This window comes from Martes martes, assembly GCF_963455335.1.
Source record: "Martes martes genome assembly, chromosome: 3".
NCBI classification, from domain to species: Eukaryota; Metazoa; Chordata; class Mammalia; order Carnivora; family Mustelidae; genus Martes; species Martes martes.
In genome coordinates, this window is record NC_137890.1 from 168,180,153 (window position 1) to 168,190,176 (window position 10,024).

Below are 10,024 nucleotides of genomic sequence, written 5' to 3' on the forward strand. Positions count from 1 at the left end.
CTGTGTTTGCACCACGGTATTCCCAGTGGGGTGCACAATGCCTGGCTCAAAGTAGGTGACAAGCATCTTGTGAGTGAGGGAGGGAATGAGAGAAACAAAGAATGAATGAATGATAATTTGGTTATTGCCGCTGAACCTGTGACCATCCAAAGACGAGCGTCCTGACCAAGTGGGCTGCGTCCCTGCAGGACGGATGTGCAGAAGCCATTCCCCACTCGGGAGGGTGGCTAGTGAACAGAGAGTTGGGACAAGCCTGGTGACTGCCCATGTTTCCTACTATTAGGGAAGGCTGCAGGAGAGCCAAATCTGAGGAAACCCTCTTTGCCCATGACCTCCTCCTCCCACCTTGAGCAACTTGGGGTACACTACCAAGGCTAAGGTTTGCCTCTGCGACTCTCCTGGGAGAGAACCCATTAATCACCTGGGTCAGACAATGGGCAGCATGTCATTCTGGCCTGTGTTGGGGGGTTTTAGAGTTCAACTCATGAAGAGCACGCCTCCCCACAGGTTCCTGGGGTTCTCAACTCTGCCCCTTGTCCACTTGCCATCTCGGTTTGCCTGTCCCTGGTGTCTGAATCCTGTCTTCCCAACTGGCCTGGGACTTTCCATTAGGATCGAGAGCCTGCCTTCGTCTTGCATCATAATTCAGGCTTGAGGCCTGGCGCTTGGCTGGTGGTCAGGAAATCAGGGGATTAATGGTGGTGATGGTGATGATGACGACGTTGGCAATGAGTGGTCATGAAGGAGCGGAGATGGTTGGCACTGTATGAATGTTAGAGAAAAGAGACATCTTGTTGGACGGGGGTGGGGAAGTGAGTTCAGTGTAGAGAAGACAGCTGGACACAGGAGTGGTGGCTAGGATTTTCTGTCCCTGCCTCAGCCCAGCCTCATATCTGCTGCCCCCACACCCATCCTGCCCTCCCACTGTAGACCTCCCACCAACGCGCTGTGCGGTGCATTCTGGAACCCCGGTTTGTGTGGAAACAAGTCCCACCCACCCCCACCTCCCATGTCCTCTGCCTCCTCACACCCTGCCCTGTCCCAACCGAATATGACCCCTATCTTCCATTTCTTTCCTCCCTCTGGCAGCCCTGCCTTCTGGAGGGGGAACCTACGGCCTCTGACATTTGTCGTGTGCAGTTCTGGGTCAGGATCCCTGTTCTTCCTGCCTCATGTGAAAACTCTCCAGCCCTCCTCATCGGCGCAGCCACTGACCTAGCCCAGACTCTGAAGAGCAGACACCTGTTCCTGGTCTCCCTCCCTGCTTCCTGCCATCAGGGAGTTCCAGCAAGTGTGGCCCATTGGTACTTTCAGCTCAGCTGTTCTCAAACTTCAGGGAATCTAAGGACCTGTCGGGGGAGATTGTGAAAATACAGAATCCTGGACCTCTCCCCAAAAGATTCCAACTCGGTAGGGCTGGCTAGGGCCTAGGAATCTGCATTTAGCACGGGTAACTCTGAACTCTGCCTTGGCCTCAGTTCTAACCTCACTTCCGAGGCCTTCAGTTCAATAGAACAGCCTCCTCACGTGGTCACAGCCTGGCTCCGCCTGGAACCTCTCGCCCTCTGAAAATCTCAAGTCCGGTGTCCTTCCCTTTGACCCCTCAGCCCCAGGTCCTGTACTCCTTTAACTCTAGCCCCTCAAACCGTGTGTTTGCTCCCAGCCCCTCCGCTTCTCCTGCCCACATTTCCTTCCCAGTGAGAACCTGGGTTCAGTCCCTTGAACCACTCACCAGCTGGGGAAGGAAGCGGAGGAATCACTCACCACCCCCCCCATCTTTGGCCTGCCAGTCTCCAGCCTGCCTGGACCAGTCTGACAGCCCATGGACTGCTCCACCCTCATGGACAGGACTGGAGACAAATGGCCATCCCCTGTGAATGAGGGTCTCTACCGTTCAGGCTTCACTGGGAGCCCCCGACACGAATGCTTGACACAGCTTTGACTTCGCTGGGATGCCTGCTCGTGACCCCCAGTTGCCATTGGAAACCTCAGGCCCACCTCCGGTTCTCTTGCTTCCAGCCAATATCCTTCTCAGATGAAGTAAGTTCTGTGTCTGCCCACCCCCCCTACAAATTTCGCTGCTTCCATACACAGTTTTAGAGGACATGCTATTAGCCTCCCTCCTACCTTCGAGGGCTGTTCCTCCCGACCACTGCTTTTCCTCAACCTATGAGCAGATGTGAGTATCTCATTGCCTTAAAAAAACTCCCTCGACTTTGGGTCCTTTTCTGGATTCTGTTCTGCCATTTATCATGACACAATTGAGCTTCCTGAAAGTTGGTCTCCATGGGTTTGGTAGATTGCATTTCAGTTCTCAGTTCTTCCCGCCCCCCAAGTTTTTAATTCTTCATCTCTCCCTGTGAACACATCCTTTGTCATGTGACTATGCACATTTCAATAAAGGTGAAATGTATTTATTTCCCCACACCATTGACATTGGGCTTGGTCTTGTGATTTGTTTCCGCCAGTGGAATGTTAGCAGACAATGATATGAGCAGAGGTCTTGAATATGTGATGGTGATTGAATCTGGTCTCTTTATGCCTTTTGCCAGGAGACCATCCCTCTGGCAGTTGCTGGTCTAAGGAGGATGGAAGCCCGCTCGACCCCACTCATAGCTTAGAAGCCAGCCTAGCAGAGCCCAGCCTGGATCAGCTGAAACTCCACCTACCCACGGATGCATGAGAGAGGAATGCTTGTTGTATGCTTCTCAGTTTTGGATTTGCTCGTTATGCAGCATGATTGCAATACTAGCTGGTGGAGCCAGAGGGAAGCAAAAAGGTTAGTTAGTAATAGTGCTGGAAACATGATGCTTGGAGCTACTTGGAGAAGAGCAATTTAGATCTGTGCGTGGCAGAGTGCAGCAAAATGAACTGAGTGAATGAAAGTGTTAGGGACATAAAATTAAACCATACAAAATTAGAGGAAATGTTAATGCATGTTCAACATCTGGACAGTGGAAGACTTTCTATGGCAAAAAGCAATTGAAGAGTTTTTCTAATTTTTTTTTTTAGTAGGCATCTATTACTCTTAGACGAAAAGCAACTGAAGATCTAACAAGGGAAAGAATTACCCTTTTAAGTACTTAAAAAAAATTTAAGCCTTTCATATATTAAAAGAAAAACCATGGGACGCCTGGGTGGCTCAGTGGGTTAAGCGTCTGCCTTCAGCTCAGGTCATGATTCCAGGGCCCTGGGATCCAGCCCCACACATGGGCTCCCTGCTCCAAGGGGAGCCTGCTTCTCCCTCTGCCTGCTGTTCCCTCTGTTTGTGCTCATGCTCATGCTCTCTCTCTCTCTCTCTCTCTCTGACAAAATCTTTAAAAAAAAAAAGAAAAGAAAAACCATGCACGCACAAAAGAAAAAGCCCAAAACAAAAAAACATGGAAAATATTTGCCTCAAATTTGTCACAGAGTTAAGCTACCTATTAAATAATAAAGACCTTTATAATATAAAGACCTTAATAAATAAGAGAACACTAAGAGCCCAATTAACAAAGGGTACATGAAAAAATGTTAAACGCTTAACATCTAAGAGTTAAATTAAATTTCTTAAATTAAAGACATCTCGGGGCACCTGGGTGGCTCAGTTGGTTAAGCAGCTGCCTTTGGCTCAGGTCATGATCCCAGAGTCCCGGAATTGGAATCGAGCCCCAAACCGGGGCTCCCTGCTCCATGGGGAGCCTGCTTCTCGTCTGCCTGCCCCTCACCCCTGCTTGTGCACAGACGTGCGCATGCTCTCTCTCTCTCTCTGTGTCAAATAAATAAAATCTTAAAAAAAAAATCTAGAAAATGTAAGCTACTCTTTCTCGTCACTCCCTCTCAAATAAATAAATCTTAAAAGTAATTTTAAAAAAGGGGAGGTTCCTGGGTGACTCAGTCGTTTAAGAGTCTGCTTTCAGCTCAGGTCATGCTCCTAAGGTCCTAGGACGGAGCCCCTCATCAGGGTCCCTGCTCAGTGGCGAGCTTGCTTCATCTTCTGCCCCTCCCCCATGCTTGTGCACATGCTCTGTTTGTCTGAAATAAATAAATAAAATATTTTTTTAATAGAGAAGATTAAAACTAATAAAATCTGGGGGCATGGGACTTTTGATTTTGGCTCAGGTCATGATCTCAGGGTCATGAGATCAAGTCCCACCTCAGGCTTGCGCTGAGCATGGAGCTTGCTTGGGATTCTCTCACTCTCTCTCTCTGCCCCTTCTCCACAACAAAACAAAACAAACTAATAAAATCTGAACGTTGGAAAGACTGTGGAAGATGGGTATTCATACACCACTTGCGGTGATATCCTGAGATCGAGAGTTGGATGCTTACCCAACTGAATCATCCAGGTGCCCCTAGATTTTTTTTTTTTAATTAATACAGCAGTGGGGTGCCTAGTTGGCTCAGTCACAGGGCTCTCTGGATCTCAGGGTCAAGAGTTGAAGCCCCACATTGGGCGTGGAGCCCACTTAAAACAAAACAAAACACGGGCAGGCAAAGCAACACAGGTGTGGCTGATCCTGCCTGTTGATTAATGCCCATTCGCCACTCCCCCCCTTTTCCCTTGTTAACCTGTATTTTGCCAGCTCTGCTATGAATTGCCATAGCTTTTTAAAAAAATTTTATTTATTTATTTGACAGACAGAGATCACAAGTAGACAGAGAGGCAGACAGAGAGAGAGGAGGAAGCAGGTTCCCTGCTGAGCAGAGAGCCCGATGTGGGCTCCATCCCAGAACCCTGGGATCTTGACCTGAAGTGAAGGCAGAGGCTTTAACCCACTGAGCTGCCCGGCACCCCGAATTGCCATAGCCTCTGAATAAGCCCCTCCCCAGCTCTGGTGGGTGCATCTTGACTAGTCCAAGCCAATTGGTACATTCTTTGCCCTGCCACATAATTGGTTAGACCCAGGAATGGGATGAAATTCCTGCCATTAGATAATAATAACAACAAGTATTTATATAGCACAAATCATATGGCAGGCACTGCTCTAAGTGCTTTATGCAGAAAAACTCTCAGCTCCCCACAATAGCCCTGTAGGTCAAATAGTTATAATTCCCATTGCACAGATTAAAACATTGAGGCACTCAGAGATCAATTGCTCCATGACGCATAGCTGTGAGGTGGGGTAGGAAATAGGCTGCAGACCTTCTAGGAAGGTTTTCCTAGTTGTTGAAGAGGAATACAATAGCACTGTGCTCTTTTCTTGTCCAGGATGCTGTCATCTGCCTGTGATGCCTGGAACTGCAGCAGCCACTTTAGGATTAGGAGGATACTGTAACTGCTGGAGATGGCAGAGCAAAAGTGAGGATGGAACCAATGTCCTTGAAGACATAACCAAGTCCCTGAATTAACCAGTCCAGATTACCTTGCCCCTGGACTTCTCATTACATGAAATAAAAATAGTCCTTATTGTTTAAGCCACATTTAGTCGTTTCATTCTCTTTTGATATCTGCAGCCGAAAACATTCAAGCTAATGCTGTGGGTGTCCATTTTAACATAAAGTGGGAGGAAAACAGGATACAAGCATGGATAAATTTTGTACCGTCGGTAAGATTGCTGTAAACAAAATGCACAGAAGGAAATCTAAGATGCTACCAGTGATGATTGTTGACTGATGAACTTATGGGATATCATTTGTTGTCTTTTTCTTTCTTTTTTTTTTTTTTAAGATTTTATTTATTTATTTCAGACAGAGAGAGAGAGAACATGAGCATGGGAAGAGGGACAGAGGGAGAGGAAGGCCGAGAAGCAGACTCTCTTCTGAGCAGGGAGCCCGATGTGGGGCTTGATCCCAGAACCCAGATCTCCAGATCATGACCTGGGCCAAAGATAGATATTTAGCAACTGAGCCGCCCAGGTGCCCCTTGTTTTCTTTTTCTTATATTTTAAAAATATTTTCTGTCTTACTACAATGAGAAGGTATCACTATTTTAATAAAAAAATTATTTTAGAGGGGTGCCTGGCTGGCTCAGTCAGTAGAGCATGTGACTCTTGATCTCAGGGTCATGAGTTTGAGCCCCATATTGGGGGTAGAGTTTACTTTAAAAAAAAAAATATATATGTATATATATAATTTTATTAATATATATAATTAAGGTATATATAATTTTATTAAAACAAAGAAAGCAGTCCTCCTTCCTGCCTTTACTTTTCACTTTGCACTGATCTTAGGCCACTCAACTGAGCTTCTGCTCCTATCATTCCATCCTAATTCGGCTCTGAACCCCTTGGGGCACCTGGCCAACTCAGTCCAGACAGCGTGTGACCCTTGATCTCGGGGTTGTATGCTGGGGCCCCACATTGGGCATAGAGAATACTTAAAAATAAAAAAAAATTAAAAAAAATTAATAAACAAAACCCTTTGTCACTATTCATTCCTGGTCACCTAACCTCTGGGCAGAGCCTTCTTTTTGCTCCACCTTCCCTATCGCAGCCTCTTCTGACTGTCCTCCCACAGGCAGCCCCTTCTGCTGCCGTCGTTCCTGTTCCCCAGAGCTCATGACTTGGCCCTTTACTTCCAGAGTCATATTCACTGCTTCCCCTGCCTCCGTTTGACATAGAAACCATTGCTCGCAGAGAACGTCCACTCCGATGTCCCTCTCGAGTTCCAAACTGAAATGCCCATCCTCTTTCTCATCATTTCCAGGTGTGGCTGGGCAGGCGTAGGGGATCCCCAATCCCTTGCTTGGCAGAAGGGACTGAGGACCCGCACGGAGCTTTTCTGACCACTAACCTTGATTACCCAAGTAAAGCTCGCAGAGTGGGATACTTTCCAGATACTCATTCACTGGTGTTACTGAATCTTTTGTCTTTCTTGCAACATTGACGCCTGGTCCTTATGGGCGCGCCAATACACATTTTAGGAATGGGTGCAGAGGGGGTGATCCTTCTCCTCCATTTCCCACTGCCACCACCCCAATTTGGGCCGGGGTCCTAGCACCCGGCCCACCGCAGACACCTCTGGCCCCCACCCAACTTACAAAGGCTATCAGACAAAGCCTTTGGGAGCCCGACTCTCAATCAGGTCTGCCCCCTCCCCACTTAAAGCCAGTGCCTGCACCATTAAATTCACATTGCTTGATTTAGCAATATGGCTTCAACCCAGTTTTCCAGCATTTTATGCTCCCACCGCTCCCTTCCATGTGCCCCACATCCCTTCAGTAGGTCTGCCCTGGTCACTGTCCTGGATTTTTTGTCCCCTACATCTGCCACGCCAGGTCTGGAGAAATCCCCCAGGGACTCTTCTCTGGGTACTTTCTGCCCCCACATGGTCAAGGTGATCTAATACATTCCTGAAGTGGCTGTGACTAATTAAGGCTGATTCTCAGTCTGGGGAGTTCTGCAGGCTCTCCCAGGGTTAGGGAGGAGAATGAGGTCAGTCCCCAGGGAGACTGAGATGGCTTACCTTGGAGCACAGCTCCTTTAAAGCTAAAAGTGAATTCAATCTCCCCTCCGAAGCCCCTTCTGATCACATTTTATGCCTGGTCACTACTCTATCCCCAGACTCTGGAAAAACACCTGCCACATTGTTGTAAACAATGAAATGAGTGGTTTGGAAAGTAACCCTCATGATTTTCTACCTTGAACAGTGGTGGAATCCAACGGGGGAGTCACTGTACCTTGTTCCCAGTACCGCAGCCTCCCCAGTGTCCCCCTCATCCCAGAGCCCATCACCGCACCGGACCCCGTGCAGAGTGGCAAATGCTCACTCGGTGGCCAGGGAAAGAAAAACAGACTGAGCGCGGAAGGTCATCTGCTGTGCACGGGGCCTGAGCCACACACTTGCATGTGTTCCTTCGCTGTCCTAGCCACTGTGTGAGGCAGGTGACAGTGTCCTCATGTTAGAGATGAACACACAGAGGCTCAGGTGGGCTAAGTAATGCACCCCATCACACTGCTAGTAAGGGACAGAGCCAGAATTTGGTCCCAGTTTTATCTGATCCCAATGTCCAGGCTCCTGCCACTGATGCTGTGTTGCCAGCGGGGTGGGGGGTGGTGGCGAGAAGGCAGTTGAGGCTGAGTCGGCCAGGAAATGGAGGATCCACTCAAACTGAGGACTGGAGGGGAGCATTATGAACTGACTACAAGGTGATGGGCAGGGTACAGGGAGCCCAAGGGATAGTGGCCGTTCCCCAGGACCATGACAGTGGGGCCCTGGACCACCTCTAGGAGGCTTGACGGGTGACGGCACAGAGCAGGTGTAGAACTTGAAGGGACAGAGGTGAGTGGACAGGACCACCTGGTCTTTGGCTGAAGGATGGGCCTGTCCATGGAGACCTTTCAGGAAGGAGAAGGAGGACAAATACCCTGAGTTCAGTCTCCTTGACTCCCCTCCTCCACTGGCCAAACCCAACTGAAGCTGGAGGACAAAGGGCCCACTGATGTGTCCAACCAAGCCAGCTCTGAGCACATGAAGGGCAGAGATAGTTGTGGGGGCACTTAAAAGATAGCCAGCCAAAGGAGGCCAAAGAAGATATGTAGTTTGGGGTGGCTGTGGGGGGTGGAAGTCCGCCATCTTCCCTCCGATGCTGAGATAGCTCCTAACTGGCCACCCTGCCCTCATGCTCCCATCCCAGCCCACTGTCCACTCAGAGCCAGGGCATCTTCTTAAAGCGAAAACCAAATCAGGTCTCTCCTCTGCTCAGAAACCATTCAGTGGCTTCCCTTTGAAGTAAAATTCAAAATCTGTCACAAGTCCCAAGAGGTCCTGCAGGTTTGGCCCCCACCCAGCTTCCCAGTCTCCTCTCAGGCTGCGCCCCGGGGCTCACCTCACCTCCGAGTTCCCCAGCACTCCAGACACTTTTGGCCTTGGGGCAGCCTCTGCTGCCTCCACACAGCTTGCTCCTTCAGTGGAGAACGATCGCAGCAAGCCCGCCACTGCCACACACACACATACACACACACACATACACACATACACAGCCCATACATCACACACGATACACAGACACACATACCACACACCATCCACGCACACATCCACAGCACATACCACATGCCATACACATCCATATCCACACACACACACATGCACACACATACACACACACACCTCACACACCATCCACATACATACACACCATACACATACACATATGCACCACATACAGCCACATCTGCACACACATACCACATACCATCCACATACACATATACCCACCACACACTTTACACGCACACACACACACATGAACACCACACACACCCATACACACACAAACACCACACACATCCACACACACACAAATATCACACACATCCACACACGCCCCACACATCTCTGCACATACACACGTGCACACACACACACACACACACACACACACACAGAGCTCGTCTGACTCGGGCTACTCTTCAATACCGTCCTCTCAGGGCAGCCGCCGTGATCTCTCCAAGCTCAGTGCAGTCCCATGCATTGCTCTGTTAGGACCCCACGTCCATTTTCCTTCAGAGCAGGTATTACTGTTTCTAATGATGTATGCCTCTCCCAGGGGGCAGGAGCTGTGTTTATGCTTTTCCCTCCTGTCTGTGCCTTGTGGGAGAGCTTAGCACACCATTGGCCCCGCAGCCCTCCAGCAACCCTTGCTGAGTCGGTATGAAAGCACTGGGCGTGAGGCCTGGCTCCATGCCTCCTAGCCCTGAGCCCGGGTATGCCGTTCTGCTGCTCTGAGCTCAGCTCCCTTTCAAATTAACTTCAGAGGATTTACAACAGCTAAATCAAAGAGGAGACCTCATCAGGAGCTCTCCTAGTCCCATTTCCTACAACACTGGTCAGCATGTGGGTTTGGTTTCTTTATCTGTAGGTATGGGAAATTCAGGCAATTTTCAAACTTTTTTGACCATGACTCACAATAAGAACATTTTACATCAGGACTCATACACAGGGTGCCTGGGGGGCTCAGCTGGTGATGTATCCCACCCTTGATTTTAGCTCAGGTCATGATCTCATGGTTGTGGGATGGAGCCCGGTGCCTGCTCCACACTCAGCAGGGAGGCTGCTTTGGACTCTCTCCCTCTCCCTGTGCCCCTCCCTTCACTTGTGC